The sequence below is a fragment of the Ruditapes philippinarum genome, unplaced genomic scaffold (assembly GCF_026571515.1).
Source record: "Ruditapes philippinarum isolate M1 unplaced genomic scaffold, ASM2657151v2 ctg7835_1_1_1_1, whole genome shotgun sequence".
Taxonomy (NCBI): domain Eukaryota; kingdom Metazoa; phylum Mollusca; class Bivalvia; order Venerida; family Veneridae; genus Ruditapes; species Ruditapes philippinarum.
Genome location: NW_026858236.1, coordinates 26,978 through 45,699, shown reverse-complemented (window position 1 = coordinate 45,699; position 18,722 = coordinate 26,978). Strand labels below are relative to the sequence as shown.

The 18,722-nt window shown below is 32.8% G+C and overlaps 1 long non-coding RNA gene across 1 annotated transcript; it reads left to right on the top strand.

Annotated features, from left to right (window-relative positions):
* The first annotated feature begins 4,898 nt into the window (after positions 1 to 4,898).
* On the top strand, positions 4,899 to 10,414 carry LOC132752566 (uncharacterized). The gene is made up of 2 exons (XR_009628827.1): positions 4,899 to 5,150; positions 10,296 to 10,414. It is a non-coding gene; the product is annotated as an uncharacterized LOC132752566 (long non-coding RNA).
* The last annotated feature ends 8,308 nt before the right edge of the window (positions 10,415 to 18,722 follow it).

The following is an 18,722-nucleotide window of genomic DNA, read 5'->3' as shown; positions in this document are numbered from 1 at the left end:
ATTTCTCAGGCAATATCCGGTTAACGCCCTCTGGGGGCATTTACCATTGTGGTGTGATCTGGGTTATGTATACGCTTGCTAAATATAATCAAAGCACTGAATGTACTGATGGGGAGGCTATGAGAGAATGTTTCAGACTTATAGTGTCTTTTCTTTTTGCTTAAAATATGCTACCAAAATAAAAAGATATGCACATTGCGCTATTTATCCTTACTGTTGTGTTCAACCATTCATATATATGGTTAATGTGGTTGACTATTCATTTTGTTAATATTCCAGAACATTTCATTGAGGTCTACATTCGGACTGTTAATCATACAAATTTTGAAAAACCTAAACTGTCAATAATAAATGACATACCAGCAAGTATGACGACTGTTCATTATCAGATAACAATAACATTTTACAACTGACGGTTCCTTATCAAAATCACAGGAACTTGAAATTCTATCAAATAACCAATATTAATTATAATATCCAAATATACCCCCTATATACTATAAAAAAACACAAACACAGGAACTTGAAATTCTATCAAATAACCAATATTAATTATAATATCCAAATATACCCCCTATATACTATAAAAAAATTTATAGTATATAGGGGGTATATTTGGATATTATAATTAATATTGATTATTTGATAGAATTTCAAGTTCCTGTGTCAAAATATTCTAGGACTGTTCATCATAAATACTTTATGTCATTTTAATATTATTGAATGATAATAACAACTGCAAGTGATGCAACATTTTTATTGAACATAAAAATTATACACGTTTAGATGTACCATAATTGAGATCAATAAGATACTGTCTTGTGATGAATATTAATATTCATGCTCTACGGACAGAAGGTTGTCTTCTCCAGAAGCAAATCTCGAATAAAATCACGTTTCAGAAAATTATTCCCATTTCATTACTGACGGCGTCGGATAATATTAAAGCTAAATATTTCTTGAAAAAATACATATCTGCAAAGCTTATTCAAAACTGAATCAACCTAAGTGAAAATTGATCAGGAAGTTATATCTTCTTTTTTTACCGCCAACACTCAACCAACTAATGGTAGTTAATCGATAGCTTGTGTATTTTTAAACCTCACTAGCTTGAAATATATACTGCGGAAAATCTCTTGTTAACAGGGTGTGCGGTTATTACGTAGGGTTTTCCCTGTCGACCATTTCCTGCAAATAGATGAGAACACCGAAGCCGTCAGTGCTATGAATGATGTTATAAATGGCGTGTTTTGGAAGTTTTTGTTGAAACTTCTCCAATTTCCTCCAGAGGCGTGCACGTCGCGGAGAAGGCACACGGAAGGACATAGTCAAGTCATCATAAGTACCAGAGGTGATTGGTTGACCTGTCGTGACTTACTCTGGAGGTTTGGCGCTAATAGATGCCGTTTTTGTTGTCGTCAGTCAGAAAGTTGATGCCTTGACGGTATTGTCGTCTCCTTTACCACCAAAGAACGAAGAATGGGCTTCCAGGAAGAATCTGCTTGAAAAAGACGTCCCAGATGCTATAATCTCGGACATATGGTTATTCCGGCGCCGAGTATAAATAAACTTAAAACACACTCACTTTTGTTGAAAACAAAACAAAAAAAACAACAACACATTTTCTGTAGTAATTTTTCAAGTGTTGTAAAATGAATAAGAAATTCCTCTTATGCCGCCGATTATTTTTAGAACACAAACATAAAAGTTCTTTTTTTTATTTTTCAAATAAACATTAATCACTTCAGCGCGCGCAAATATCGTTTTCAAATTAAAGTTTCGTAAGATATGTTAATGACTTCCCGATGCTCGACTGTAAGTAATTTGTATATGTATGCGTTTTTTTTTTTGTTTTTGTTTTTTTAATTAAAGCTTCTTATTCTTTAATATTTTTTATGTATCTCATAATCTGTATTGAAAATTTGAATTTTATTACACATGGACTATCAAATTATGATGTATGCCCTAGAATTGAATAAACTTTCTAATTACACAATACGGGGTCATACTGATCTTTGCGTCTTTCTCTGAAATAATTATTTCTTTGTTAAAACATATTTGACCACATATTTCTGTCAATTAACTGTTCACTTTACTTCCGATTTTTGTTGTACGGAAACACATGTTTCTATTTGTGTTTTCTAATCAATTCGAATCTATAATCAGTTTAATGGGATCACCACCGGGTAAACGACTACTAGGTACTTTGGTCATGTTTTATACCCCAAATATTTGAATGTTTCTATTGGGATTAAAATGAGCATAGTTAAGTAAACAACTGGTTGTATAAATCCCTGACCTGTCTAATTCTAATTATGAGATCAGTGAATATATAAGACTTTCACTACAAAATATTCCTAAACAAAAGAGCACAAATTTATTCCTATACAAATAAAAGATCAGAGTAGGGATCTGTCAATTGCCAAATATACTTTTATGTTAAAAGTTTGATTAATGAATTATGTAAGATGAAAATATAAGTATTGCTTTTATATTTTGCTAATGTAAAATGTAATATTGTGCTGGAATTTTGTCGGAAGGTCCTTATAGGGGTTTTGTAGTTAAATAGTTTTTTCGGCGATAATGGTTCAAGAATATAATGTTTCAAACTATATGCTCATCACCATCAGTGAATTTTTAGTTAAATGTATGCAAAATATTTACTAACAGCTATGATATAGCGGTTTATGACCGTTTTCCGCGTACAGCCTCCTGGGGTGTACTAATAAGTTAGTTTTCCTTAGTTATCACGCAAGCATGATCCATGTCTCTGATGTAAGCGACAGTTTACAATTATTTGTCTTTAAAAAATATTAAGGACTTTTAATGGTTTATAACAACAAAAGAACATGCATGATATTGAGAATACGGCATTGTATATACACCGGTCTCAAATATCGTCAGTAAGACCGGTGTACACAATGGAGAATACGGTGTTGGAACGTTCTAGTTAATGACCCGTCATAAACAGTTGGTCGCTGCGTAGTAATTGGAAAATTGTTATCAAGAATAATAAAGAATATTTGCCACTAAATTAAAGCATTTACTTACAAATTTTCATTTATGCTTTTTGTTAAAAAAATATTGATAAAGTTATTATTTTGAAGGGTTTTCATACCAGAACTATTTATTACAGACATACGTATGCCTAAACCTGATTACCGCGGCAGTATGACGTCACGGAGTAGTGATTTAAACAAAAATCAAGAATTTTTCAGAGAATTATCATCTTTACAAATTGCAGATATGAAATTAAAGAATGAAAATATTTTCATATTGTAAATGTCTGTGATGAGTGATGAGTCAGCTTAGAAAAGATCAAGGTACTATTTTTTGACCTGATTACCGCGGCAGTGACCTGATTACCGCGGCAGTAAGATTTGACGAACAGTTATTAACATTGGGTCGGCATAGCCTCCCCAAAAATATATTTCCGTTAATTATCGTATAATTCCGTAGAAAGCACCTTTATTTCTATCTTAGACGTTCGGACTGATTCGTCAAAATATACGTGTGAACGGTTTCCCATGTTGAAGGCGTACAAAGCTCGGCTATAGTTACGTCCTTCAAAAAGTGTAAATAATGCTTCAAAATGCCTGTAAGCAGCACGGTCACGTGCTAAACCTATCAAATGAACCCAATCAAGAAATATAGCAGGATTTAACGGAGGCAGAAATAAAGATTCCTTGAAAATGCGTTAAATTCAATATCTTATACTATGGTCTCAACCCGGTACGGAATTAGACCGAACCCATTCTAGAAAGTAGTTCTTTGAAATTTTGAAATGGCTCAATTTAAGTCATCTCTAGTTAGATTGGTCATAATTAAAGTGTATTTATTGCATGTGTGTAGTTTTTTTTGTGTTATATGATGACTTTAAAAGTTGTTTTTTTTATGTATTCTCCAGGAACTCATTTGTTGGTGGAAGGATTAAAGATGTACTACCCACCAGCTGTCAGGAGTTTTTAAATTGGTGAATTTAAACAGTGTTACAACAGAATGAAGATTTCTGAAAAAAAGTAGATGGCTAACCTATTATATTTTTGGCCTCATTGGACTTAGATAGTGTTAATGTTTAAAGTTGAAGACAGTATATAATTCATCAAGAACAGTGGAATCCAGAATTAAGCCTCAAATTTGACTGATTTACTATAGAACAAATAGTACGAAAATTCACCGGGCCGCGTCCAAGACAAGAAATGAGAACAAGAGCTGTCACAGGAGACAGCGAAGCTCGACTAATAAAATACTGGACGCAGTAAGGAGGACAAAACTATGAAAGAAAAATCAATTATGTATAATTATGTATTAAGTTATAGTAAAAAAACATTTGTTAACATAAATTCCAAGATCAAGGGGAATAATTCTAGAAATAGTCACACTAGAGTTATGAACCTTGTCACACAACATGTGTGTAATGATAAGAAATATATATTTGAAGTTTGAAGTAGATACCTTAAAAAGTAAAGAAGTTATAATATTTCTTAAAGAAAATCCTAAGTTCAAAGAGAGATAAATCTGTAAATATTGCTTCAAGAGTTATGAACATTGTCACATAAAATGTAATTGATGATAAGGAATAAGTATTTGAAGTTTGAGGTAGATACCTTTAAATCTAAAAAAGTTATAGTAAAAAATAATATTTTTTAAGGAAAATTCTAAGTTCAAGGGGAGTTAAATCTGAAAATATTGGTGCTAGAGTTATGAACCTTGTCACATAAGATGGGGATGATGATAAGGTACATATATTTGAAGTATGAGGTTGATCCCTTAACAAATAAAGAAGTAACAGTAAAAAATAGTATTTTTTGAGGAAAATTCTAAGTTCAAGGGGAGATAAATCTGAAAATATTGGTGCTAGAGTTATGAACCTTGTCACATAAGATGTGGTTGATGATAAGGAACATATATTTGAAGTTTGAAGTTGATACCTTAAGAAATGACAAAGTTATAGTGAAAAATATTTTACTGCACCAAAACTTTAATCTGAAATCTGGACGCCGACGCCGACGCCGAGGCGAGTAGGACAGCTCTCCATATACTTCGTATAGTCGAGCTAAAAATGGGAACTGGTTGATGGATATGGATGAAACTTTGCATCAGTGTTGTGTTTATGAATAGAAGTCAGGATAATAAAGGATAACTGACAGGTTTGAATATTTTAAATTTTATTTCAAATTTCAAATTTTGACATTTCAAATTGGGACATATGTTGTTATTGTTATCTCCTCTTCAAATGTAGATGTCTGCTACTGTGTCAGTAAGAAGGGTACAGAGCTTTTGCACGAAAGATTAACCACATTTTATTGAATTAAAAATGTAAAAATAAATTAAAAATTAAAAAATGAAATTTAAATTTTGTAAAAAGCAGTTTATAAATTGATAAATTTTATGTTTAGCAATGTACTATAAATCTAGCTTTTTTATACGATTTATATAGAAAATGATAATTTTTAGAGAAAAGCATCTTAAATTATGGATAAACTATGCATTGCAACGAATTGGGGAGTGTGTGGTTTCAGATTGGTTACATTGGTAAAAAAAGTGATTGGCAAGCTCATTCCAGAGATCTTAGGGGCCCAAGAAGCACCGGCCATGGGATTCGAACAAGCACCATAGTAGCCTATTGCTCATATGGACCACACATTATATGTTTTGATGTTTCAGCAAAGGATTGATGCTGTAGTAATCAGTATGTAAATATTCACTATTGTCTTGTATTTCAATGAAGCAGAACTGACAATTAAACAGGACAAATGTGATTTATATTTTGGAAATATATAGTCCAAGAAATCCGTGCATAATATAGGGTGAATTGATCACCTTATGTGAAAAGCATGAAGCTTGGCATGATGGCAGGAAATAGTATTTCAATTCATTTTAGCCTGGGATCCACTTTTTAAAAATCCAATATGGCCGCCAAAATCCAAGATGGCCGCCATATATTAAAATTTTCAGAATATTTGGGTATTTCAGCTGTAGTCATACCTAGAGTAGTATAAAAAGCATCAGTGCATTATATTACAGGTTAATTTATATTCAAGCCTCTGATCCAGGTTGTGCAAATTCAAAATGGCGGCCAAAATCCAAGATGGCCGCCATTTATTATTTTTTCAAAATATTAAAGCTTTCCAGCTGTATGTTTTACAGGTCAGTATAAAATAGCACCACTTTATTTTATTACACATTTATATATATTCAAGCCTCGGATCCAGGTTGTGCAAATCCAAGATGGCTGCCAAAATCCAAGATGGCCGCCATATTAAAATTTTCAGAATGTAATAGTTTTCAGCTGTTGTCGTCATTACAGAACAGTATAAAATAACACCAATTTAAAATTATGGTATTGCATATTTATTTATATTCAAGCCTCGGATCTAGGGTTTACATATCCAACATGCTTGCAAAAATTCAAGATGGCCACCATGTTGAAATTTTCAGATTTCGTTAGCTCACCAGCTGTAATCATTTTCAAATTAGTATAAAATAGCACAAATTCATTATATTACATGTTTTTTTAAACATATCAGCATGAAGTAAATTTTTGGGAGACGTATTGTATTTGCCTTCGCCGTCTGTCTATCACGGTTCGTCCGCATTAAGCTTGTCCATCCTTCACAGGTCAAACTACAGGTGGGATTTCAACTTAACTTTACAGAAGTAATCAGTACCATCCCGACTTGCGGACATCACTGTCACGTTCCGCTTCGCTGCACAAAATGGCCGCCAGAGCTAAAAACAGAAATATCTTGCCTGGTCTTCACTGGTCAAACTACTGGTTGAATATCAACCAAACTTTACAGGAGAGAGCAGTATCATCCCTAGTTGCGCATAAAAATCACCAACACGTTTCGCTTCGCTGCGAAAAAATGGTCGTCAGAGCTATAAATTAAAAAATATTGTCCGGCTTTCACAGGTCAAGTTACTGGTCGAATTTCAATGAAACTTCCGATGAGTGACCATGCATAGTTTTGGGAGACATATGCTTTTGTGACAATAACCCATTTAGTTATGAAACTGTTTTAAAGCATCCGATTCATATTGAAATATGCTCATAATTAAATTGCTCAGATTATTTTTTAAAAGCATTTTTACTTGATTTACGAAAACTCAAAAGAAGCAAAAGAATATTTAAAACAAAAAAAAGAAGTTAAACCATCTCATAATTTCATTATCTGCCCTCGAATAAAAATTTCTTTGCTAATTTTAGGTAATTTCAAGGGCAAGTAACTTGCAATCAAACGTAGTAGTGCCATATTCCAATGATATAATATGTAGCTGACCTCCTATTGTGTCATTGTGCAAGTGCTAAAGGAATGGTATAGAAACTTTTGTATATTTTTACCAACAGCTTTGTAATTTTCCCTAAAAGGAAAACACTTCATAATAATAATTTCAGAGAATTCTAGACTGTGTAATTTGTATTTTGATAAGAATAAAAAGTTAAACGTAACCCAAGACTACTTGAAGTAGTTTATGTTCAGAGTCAAAAGTGACCAGTTCTTAAAAAAAATGTGGATACTAGGCTAGTAAATTGCTGAAAATGTTAGAAATAATGATATTTCAACAGTTGTACATCAGGTTGTTTTTATTCTAACTAAAGCAAGGTAATGTTTAAAGTGTTATCAACTAATACTAATCAGTATAGACAAGAAAATTTTAGTCAATTATTTACAATTAACATCTACATGTTTTGATGTACCGAATGTCTGTCAAGTTAAGGTCAATTGTTCATTGTTATTGTGATTCTAGAAGGACTAAATAGAAAAAAAAATAAATAAAAAAAGCTGAACAAATGACTACCTCATGAATTAAGCTAAATGCGGCATGATTTCACTAGTTCTTGTGAACAGTCCTTTTATGACAGTTGTGGAAACCAAACAGAAATAATTTAATCTAAGTAAACAATTTATAATTTGTTAAAGTTTTTTCATTGTTTTTGAAATACAAAAAAAAATTAGTATTATAAATCAACTATTTTACTGTAATATAATATTCACATGAGTGACCATGCATAATCACACGATTTACAATGCATAGTTTTGGGAGACATATGTTTTTGTGACAAAAACCCATTTAGTTATGAACAGTTAAAAATCCAACATTAAACAAGAGGTGCACAATTCACCCTCTTTAACATCTAGGACGCATTCTGATATCTAAGTAAACAATTTATAATTTGTTAAAGTTTTTCCATTGTTTTTGAAATACAAAAAACTGAGGTTATAAATCAACAATAATACTGTAATATCAGAAAAGACATATGCATATGTAAGGCTTAATCAGGCATTTCAACTACTTTAAAATATAAAAGGGAGAAATTAACAAGAAATTCAAGAGCGTTGTCCCTTGAATGCAGCCCGAAATTCGCAGTAAGTCAGTAAGTTAGCATCTCAATCTTACATTTGGAATTATCAAATAGAAAGAGCTGCAAAAGTCTAAACTTGATCTCATATAAAGTCACGAATTACTGATCTTAATAATGCCAAACACTTAAGTTTGATTACACAAAAACCCAAGATATTTTTGTTCAATATCATTCTGTTTTTCTTGTTTATTCACAAGACCTTGCCAAAATAATGACATAATAAGAGTCTGATTCCGTTATCTATGAAACAAAATATGCTGCTTAAATTACTAATGAAAAAGAGCTCACAGCTGCAGTAAGACGATCACAAGGATGATGATGCAAAATAATTTTATAAAAAAATTGACAGGAGCAGAAACCCTTACGTCTTCGACACTTTGTAGTACAAATCATACTGAACATTTGGTTCAAATTAAGCTAAGGAATTGTGTGCACTAAAATATACAATACAATAGAGGATTAATTCACACTTTTCATGCATAAACATCTACAGAAGCGCGAGGAGGCATTCAGAGCCCTCATTCTATGGGGTCAGGTTTCAATTTCTGTAGATGTTGATGCACTTAATAATGTTTAAGTCATTCTGTTTCGGTGATTCTACGATATGTTGTTTTCCGCATAAAGAAACTGGTTTTGTATTGATTTTAACTTTAATTTTTGTGTGTTATGTTTTGATAATAAGGTAACTGGGGATCATTATTAAAATCAGCGGCTTTGCATGGTATCAGAATCATGCAAATTGACAAGAGCTATCAGTAGGACATCATAGAGTGCTTGACTGTTCTCGGTGCTTTAAAGCTAAAAAAGAACCTAGATTATGAAGAATTCTCTATATTTAAAAGGGACATAATTCTGTCAAAATCCATGATAGAGTTATTGACCTTTAACGGTGACCTTCTATTATGCTAAAAAATAAGTGTATTAGGGTTTAGCATATTCCATCATATATTTTTTACAAAACCAACTTGCATGAAAAAACATTGTAAAGCTGACGCCTTTGGTGTACAATATCACTCGCTCCCTATTCTTTGAAATATCAAGCGAAAAAATGTGCTCGCATGGTTTATCCATAAATGTAAGTTTTTTCTCTGTAAATGTACATCTGTGTGTGCAGGTTTTATGCAGGAATGCCATTTTTTTAAATGTTATATTTATGGAAAGTGTTAAGATACAAATTACCTTTATATTAGAAATTTGTCAAAATATAATCATTTAATGGCAGCCATATTGGATTTTGAAGCCATATTGAATTTTCTACCAATGCTACTTTAGCATTTTTCCAAGAAATTACTATTTTTGACCTATAATGTTAATTTATATCATTTTCTTATCATAAATAACTTCATTTTGACATGTCCTGTGTACATTTTTCATTTTGGTGGCCATCTTGGATTTCGGCGGCCATCTTGGATTTTTAAAAAGTGGATCCCAGGCTGAAATAACTTGAAATACCATTCCTTGACACCATGCCAAGTTTCATGCTTTTCACAGAAGGTGCACAATTTTTTCACAAATTTCTTGGACTAATAGGCATTTTCAGTGTACATGTAGTGAAACTTGATGTTTTGCTGTGTTGCAGAATGTATTTGCTATTAATATATACACATAAAAGATTTTCTAGTCATTAAACAGTGTTTTTTGTGGATAATTGGCTGATTAAGAATAACACAGTTGATATGATTGTTGTTGTTGTTGTAGCTGCTACAGCAGTTAAATTAGGTTAGGTTTACAATGTCTAAACTGCTATTTTCATGCAGGCATGCATTTTTCAGCACACAATATTTATATATGCTCTCCTGTGTGAATTAGCAAATCTAGCCATTGATTAATTAAGACATTATTTTCTTTCTTTTTCAGATATCAGAATTACAGCATAAATGCCTCTTATTATTTTTTAGGCATGTACTAGTGTTGCATATTTTTTCAGACTGTGCAGTTACCAAAGCCTGGGTTTGAGTACAGGACCTTACCTTATCCTGGTAAAGATCTATGGAAGGACTCCTTCAGCTCAGTTTGGCAGCAGCTTTGTCAGGACACATTGAGAAGGTTATAACTTATGTCTAGTTTGAAACTTCAGCTATTGACGGTAGCGACTCCCAGTGCTCGGGCAATATTTGGTAGTTATTTTGATGTATATCAGGAGAAAATTTCTCTAATTCTGACTATATTAAGACTTCTCAATGATTTAAAGTGGGAGACGGTATGTGTCATCTTTTTTTAAGCCTTATTTGTGTGAGAGTTGGCTAATCTTACTTTGTCAGAAGACATAGCCCATGGTGATATGGTAACCTCTTTGCTAACCTTAAGATTACCTCTGTTTGTCTTTATTGATATCTTAAGCAAACAATGTAGGGTGTGTATGTTGGTTCTTTACTTTATTTACCATGGTATATAGGTAAAAATCATAATCAGTAAGTTTTATTACAATATTGAAGGAAAAAGTTATGAAAAAAGCACATTTATTTGTGATTACTTGTATTTTAACCCAAAATTTCATGCTCTCATTTAAAGAAATGGAGTTTCTATTACAATTTTTAAGCAATAAGGTCTTAATCTTTCATAAAAATAACTGTATGACATTAGCCGGTAACATTTAACTTTTTGAAGACAGTACATAATTCATGAAGAACAGTGGAATCCAGAATTAAGCCTCAAATTTGACTGATTTACTATAGAACAAATAGTACGAAAATTCACCGGCCCGCGTCCCTATGTGGCTAAAACCCGTCCATTGAGCGTAAATTTCACAATTTCTGTTCGACATTTATTCAACGTGTCACTTTAATTCATTAATAATAGCAATCACGAAAGTCACAAAATTATTGGGAGTTTAATTTTCCAACCTTTTTATGTATTAATCCATATATGTTAGTAACACATGAAACAAATTTCAATAGGGTCCACTACACTTGAAAAAATACTGAATGATTATAATGATTCTTACCCGGGTGATTTCCATTTTACCAACAATATGCTCATTCTGTAAATTTATGGAAGTTACTATGACACTTCAACCTAAAGATTGCATCTGAAAGGAAATCCTTTTCCCTGAGAAAACATATCCTTCAGTGGCATGTTATATATGCAGAAATATTATAGCTGTCTCATATGAGCCTCGTCATGACAAAACCAACATAATGGGTTTGCGACCAGCATTGATCCAGACCAGCCTGCGCATCCGCGCAGTCTGATCAGGATCAATGCTGTTCGCATACAAACTCTATAACAAGTAGAAAACCGATAGTGAACAGCATGGATCCTGATCAGACTGCAAACCCATTATGTTGGTTTTGTCATGACGCGGCTCATATATACTCTGGTTACCTGCCCCGAGTGAGATAACCATACATACATGAGTATACATACATAGCGACAGATATATCTTATATATACTAATACGCTACTGAAGGGGAATTTCTCCCCGGGAATAGGGTTTCGTTAGGAAGTTTGATATTTTAGAATTATATTGACCCGTTGACAAGATTTCAACATTTGCCAAAATGTTATAGGATTTTTACTACATTTAAGTAACTCGTTTCTTTTAGTATGCTGACAAAGGCGCTTTTTTATATAACAATATAATACTATTCTGAAATTCTTAATCATTCGTCCATCGAAATCTTCATAACGCACCGTACTTAGTTTCTTTCTAGTTTTTGCTAGTAAATATGAAATAATAAATCTCATTATATGGAACCCGATACATGATGGAAATATTTTAAAGGTTTACTATGGAAGGATGATCTTCCAGGATTTAATCATATTAATTTGATTGAGAATGACTTAACCGACGAACAAAAAGCTATTTTGAATTCGGAGATAACTACAGATAAATTTTTAAAAAATATATGAGCCCCGTCACGACAAAACCAACATAGTGCGTTGGCGACCAGCATGGATCCAGACCAGCCTGCGCATCCGTGCTGTTCGCTATCAGTTTCTCTACTTGTAATAGGGTTGGTAAGCGAACATCATGGATCCTGATCAGACTGCGCGGATGCGCAGACTGGTCTGGATCCATGCTGGTCGCAAACGCACTGTGTTGGTTTTGTCGTGACGCGGCTCATATACAATTTAAGAATCGAGAAATCGCAAGGAAAAGACGGCTTTGAGGCAGAATTTTATAAATCGTCATCCAAAATCATTACGCCTTTTTTTTATATAGATTATTAAATAGAATATAATTTTTTAGACTGGCGATTTTCCAAATACTTGGAGAGACAATATTATTGTACCTGTGATATAAGTCTGGTAATAAATTAGAACCATCAAATTTTAGATAAATGTAATGTTTAAAACATTCTCATATATTATTTACGATAGGTTATGTACATGGGCCGAAGAATTTAGCAAAAATGACGAGGCTCAAGCAGGGTTTGGGGTAGGATTTTCCACATTAGATAATATATATACTTTGCAAAGTTTAGTACAAAAGCATCTTAGTTGTAGATTTTGTGTTCTTAATGTTGATTTTCAAAAGGCCTATGATTGTTTTTACACCACAAATTGTTTAATTGTTTACATAAGGTCGGGGTTAGGAGATATAATTGCGCGTACTTATTTCTATGTATTCAAATTTACGCGGTTTTGTCAGAGTAGAAGCTGTAATGTTGGTACAAGACAAGAGGACGTAACTGATACAATAATTTTCAATGTTTGAGTTATCTCGCTTCCTACGAACAAAAGGTCATCGAGGCATTTCGTTACAAACCAAATTCATGATTATATGTATAATATGTATCATTTTTGCAAAAGACGTTGTAAGTTCCACCGAAACAGCAATTAAAATGCAATTACAATTAAATACCTTTGTAGATTTTTGTAATAATTGAGAATGACTATAAATCAGTCGAGAACCGAAATAATCGTGTTTAGAAATTGCGGTCCATTAACGTCATACAAACGTTGGTTATATAATGGTGGACTTGTAAATATTACATCATGTAACAAACATGGGATTAATATTTACACCCGGTCCGAAACATTCTTGTTCTAAAGCAAAAGCGAAACTTGCTGCACAAGCCAAAAAATATATTTTTGCTATTAAATCATACCAGAGAACTTTTGGATATATTTCAAACAATGAATATTTTAAATTATTTGATTCAATGGTCAAACCTAATCTCACTTATGGAGCTGAAATGAATTAGTGCTGAATATTCGGATATTTAAGAGCAAGTTCATATTCAATATTGTGAAGATTTCTTTGGTGTTAATACTTCTGTAAATGATTGTGCAGCTTTGGGAGAATATGATAGACTTCCACTGTGTATTGACCATCATATCAAATGTATAAAACACTGGATCAAACATTTATGCATGTCTGATAAAAGATATCCAAGACATTGTTATTTAATGTTGAAACAACAGGATAGTGTATGAAAAATTAATTGGCATCTTCTATTAGAAATATTTTTATAGGCATTGCTTTGGATTTGTTTGGTTAAACCAAACTTTTGGTGATATTAATGTGTGTTCTCTCTTGCTTTTAACAAAGACTTGTTGATTGTAAATTGCAAAACTGGCATTAAAAATACATTATTCGTCTTGTTGTGATACATATAAGGTTGACCCTGAAAGTTATTTATGTATTAATCTACCATTATATAGAAGAAAAGCATTTGCAAAATTCCGTTAATCAATTCATAGAAATTGGAACTGGACGTTATATTGGTCTTCCAAGAGAAGATCGTAATTGTCAATATTGTTATGTTAATTTTGATACACGGTGTCTTGAAGATAAATTTCATACATTCCTTAAATGAACGACAACAATTTTTATTAAACTGGTATAATAGTAGATTTGCAAACCAGGATTTTTATAATTTAATGCAGTGTTCTGAGGATGACAAAATAAGGTCAGTTGCATTTTTTGTACACGACATTATGAAACATGAAATGTATAATAACATGACACAACAAAAAAAATTTTTATGTTATATTGTATACGCTGTATTTTGGGCCAGAAACCTTTATTAAGTTTAAGCACAAATATATAGTAATTGTTCAATTTTAAATTGATGCTTTTTTTTTCAACCCACAAACCAAACTGACATTATTTTATTTTCCTTCTTAGAGGATGTTCATGGAAAACTAAATCAGAAGTCGTAATGTCGTTTTCTATAAACAACTGCTTTCAATAAGATTATTAACATTAAGTGTTTTCTGTATGAATATATTTAAATAATCAATGATTACTCAAATGATAATGAATTCAATACCGTAATTTCAGATTATATGTGACAAAATTCATTTCTGATAAATAGTACTCTTTTATGAATAAAAAAAAAGTAGAACATTATGGACAATCTTTAAATGGGATTAAATGTTAACCCCTTATGCTTAAAATGCTACTACTCGTGCATTGTGAGTTAGATTGGTTCATTGAGCAATTCATCAAATACATGTACATGTGTACGAAACATTTCTACAGATTATTTTAAATTTTACAAAATGATAATTGTTTTTCTTGTAAGAATAATTGAATGTAGACTCAATGTAGAGGCGAATTGGTGATTGGTAGAATAGGTTTAAGCAATTTATCAAACGATTATTATACCTAAGTTTATTTTCGAGTGATTCAATTTAAAGTCAGCTTTATTTAATCCAATTGTCTGAGTTTGCTAAGAATAGTTTTTAGAAATTAATTTATATATGAGCCGCGTCACGACAAAACTAACATAGTGCATTTGCGACCAGCATGGATCCAGACCAGCCTGCGCATCCGCGCAGTCTGCTCAGGATCAATGCTGTTCGCTATCAGTTTCTCTACTTGTGATAGAGTTGGTAAACGAACAGTATGGATTCTGTTCAGAATGCGCGGATGATTATATCAGCAAATAATTACTTAATAAACTGTTTTCTCCGAAAAGAAAGGAAAGTCAAATTGTTACATTTTTATACTTTCAACTATTATGAAGTATTGTTGCCTAATTATAAGTATGTATAGACAATTAAATTCATGAAACATTGATTTCTAAATCTTTTTTTTTCTTTCATGTGAAACTAAAATTATATATATATAACAGATACCGTTGGTCTAGTGGTTGAGGCGTCAGCCTTCGGATCGGGAGGTCGAAGGATCGAGCCCCACGGGGAGCGTTAATTGCAAGATGAATGTTTCTCGTGGGACTCGTTCCGAAATGGCCGCTTCGTGAGCCGCGAGGTAGTTTAAATGAATGGTTACCGATTTCTATCCGCCTAGCATAGTGGTAGGAGTTGGGAGGTACATGGTATGCAGAGCAAAATGTGTCTTATAAGTCAGAAATGGCTGGCCCTTTCCCGAAGGTGTGACACTATAATGAACAAAACCTTGTAAATTTACTGAATATAATATGTTTTAACAAACTGGTATTGTTTTAACTTCCCTGCAATGAACAATTTGATTTCGATTAATGTTTTTTTTCTAGATTGCTTAAGTGTGGAAGAGTGTTTGAGAATTTCTCTACCATGTTCATTGTATCTGACGATTAAATCTTCAGAAATTTAAATGTTTATCATCAAGAAATGATTACTTTGAATGAACCGTCTAACCGCTATTTGGGTTTGCGACCAGCATGGATCCAGACCAGCCTGCGCATCCGCGCAGTCTGATCAGGATACATGCTGTTCGCTGTCAGTTTCTCCACTTGTAATAGAGTTGGTAAGCGAACAGCATGGATCCTGATCAGACTGCGCGGATGCGCAGGCTGGTCTGGATCCATGCTGGTCGCAAACCCACTATGTTGGTTTTGTCATGACGCGGCTCATTTGTTATTTTAACGTCACACGATGCACTTCTTGCAATAGTTTTATATGACCTAAAAGTAGCAATACAGCTCTGCAAAGCTTAACATTGAAACTTGTCGTTTAATTGAACGTAAAACAATCAAAATAATTATAAATCTTGATATTTACGAGTTATTTTTGAAATTTCTAGTGATGCGTTTCTAAAATAAATAGACATATAACATAAACATGATTAAATGTATGTTCGTATAATTTGTTTGGTATCAAGAGAGATGACAGTAAGTTAGTACCGTAAATTGATTAATGCTTTACGGTACCACAGTTAGTGGTTTTAAGGTTATAACTTTTTTTGTCATACCATTTGATCTTGGAAAATATGAAGTGGATGATGTAAACCGTTATTAATAGTACATCCATGTCACCAATTTTAAATTTTATACGTGTTTTGTTTCTAACTATGAAGTTTTATAAAATATGAGCAAAATCACAAAAATAAAAATAAAATGACAGACAAGTTGAAAAAAAAAAATTTCAAAACAATGGTCCGGCTTACCACCTGCTACAAAGTATGTGTCGATGCTTGTTTATAAACTTTTGCAATTGTAATTACATTTGCTTATTATCTGAGCTATCAAATGTTATTATGGTAAGTTGATGCATGTTTATAAATAAAATGTGATGATTATTATAGTGTGATAAGTTAATATCTATCAGATATAACTATTTGTTGTTTTGTGGAATATATTGAACATTAAAATAGTCCCCTTATTGCAGAATACAAGGACTTTATGTCAGTAACTTTATATACGAATACGGAGAAATCTTAACACTAAATGTTTCTTTTTTAGTGAACCTTAATGACATTAAATCGATTCTGATTCCGTTTATTAAATCAGCGTTCCAAGACTATTTGATCAGCAAAGAACTTTATAGAAAAATATACACATGACACATGAGCACAAAATTCTTGATTTACAACATATTTTACGTATTTTGTTATTATAATCACTGTTGGCCGGTGTATCTGATATATTCATACGAAAGTATAAATGTTTTATGTAAAATGGTGTATTTTTCGGATCTGCTGTGCTGGTCGGTTTGTAGCCCAACATATTGTGTGTCAGTGCTTCTGTTATATACGAGGGCTGCCTATCGTAAAGACATATATCTTTGTTATTTCAGTTTCAGAGAATGTTTTCTGGAATATGTGAGCTTGTAAATAACTTGCATAAAAATGCCACGATGTACTAAAAATGACCTTTCTGCGGCCATACGTTACGAATTTTCCTGACTTTGCTTGTTTAAATAAAAAAGTACTTTTTTTCAAACCTAACGAGAATCAAACGTTTCTCCATATTTGGAAACTGCCACATAGACCACTGAATAGTTTCACCTAATGATTTTACTTAATAGATATCGTGCATAATATCAGAAAATACAGATAAGTGGAGCAGGAATTTGAAATTCTCTTCTTGATGATTGGATGAAAAGCACAAAAGGGACAGAGTGAACTATAAAAGGACCATATATTTGGATTAAAATCAACAATGAGGAGCAACATTCCCATTATATTCCCAGTATGCACCTGCACTCGTAAAGGCACTAAACAGAAAAAGTGCAAACAATCATAGTGGTCTATAGACGACGAGGAGGGAGAGGAAAAAGAAACTATCATAGTAGTCTCTAGACGACGAGGAAGGTGAGGAAAAAGAAACTATCATAGAGGTCTATAGACGACGAGGAAGGTGAGGAAAAGGAAACGAAAAAGAAACTATCATAGTGGTCTCTAGACGACGAGGAGGGAGAGGAAAAAGAAACTATCATAGTGGTCTCTAGACGACGAGGAAGGAGAGGAAAAAGAAACTATCATAGTGGTCTCTAGACGACGAGGAGGGAGAGGGAAAAAGAAACTATCATAGTGGTCTCTAGACGACGAGGAGGGAGAGGAAAAAGAAACTATCATAGTGGTCTCTAGACGACGAGGAAGGTGAGGAAAAAGAAACTATCATAGTAGTCTCTAGACGACGAGGAATGTGAGGAAAAAGAAACTATCATAGAGGTCTATAGACGACGAGGCAGGAGAGGAAAAAGAAACTATCATAGTGGTCTATAGACGACGAGGCAGGAGAGGAAAAAAGAAACTATCATAGTGGTCTCTAGACGACGAGGAAGGTGAGGAAAAGAAACTATCATAGTGGTCTATAGACGACGAGGAAGGTGAGGAAAAAGAAACTATCATAGAGGTCTATAGACGACGAGGAAGGTGAGGAAAAAGAAAACTATCATAGTGGTCTATAGACGACGAGGCAGGAGAGGAAAAAGAAACTATCATAGTGGTCTCTAGACGACGAGGAAGGTGAGGAAAAAGAAACTATCATAGTGGTCTATAGACGACGAGGAAGGAGAGGAAAAAGAAAATATCATAGTGGTCTCTAGACGACGAGGAAGGAGAGGAAAAAGAAACTATCATAGTGGTCGCTAGACGACGAGAACAACAACAACAACAACAATAAAAATAATAATAATAATAATAATAATAATTATTATTATTATTATTATAATCATTATTATTATTATTATCATTGACAAAATTAAATAAGACAAATCCGTTATGAATGATTTTTGT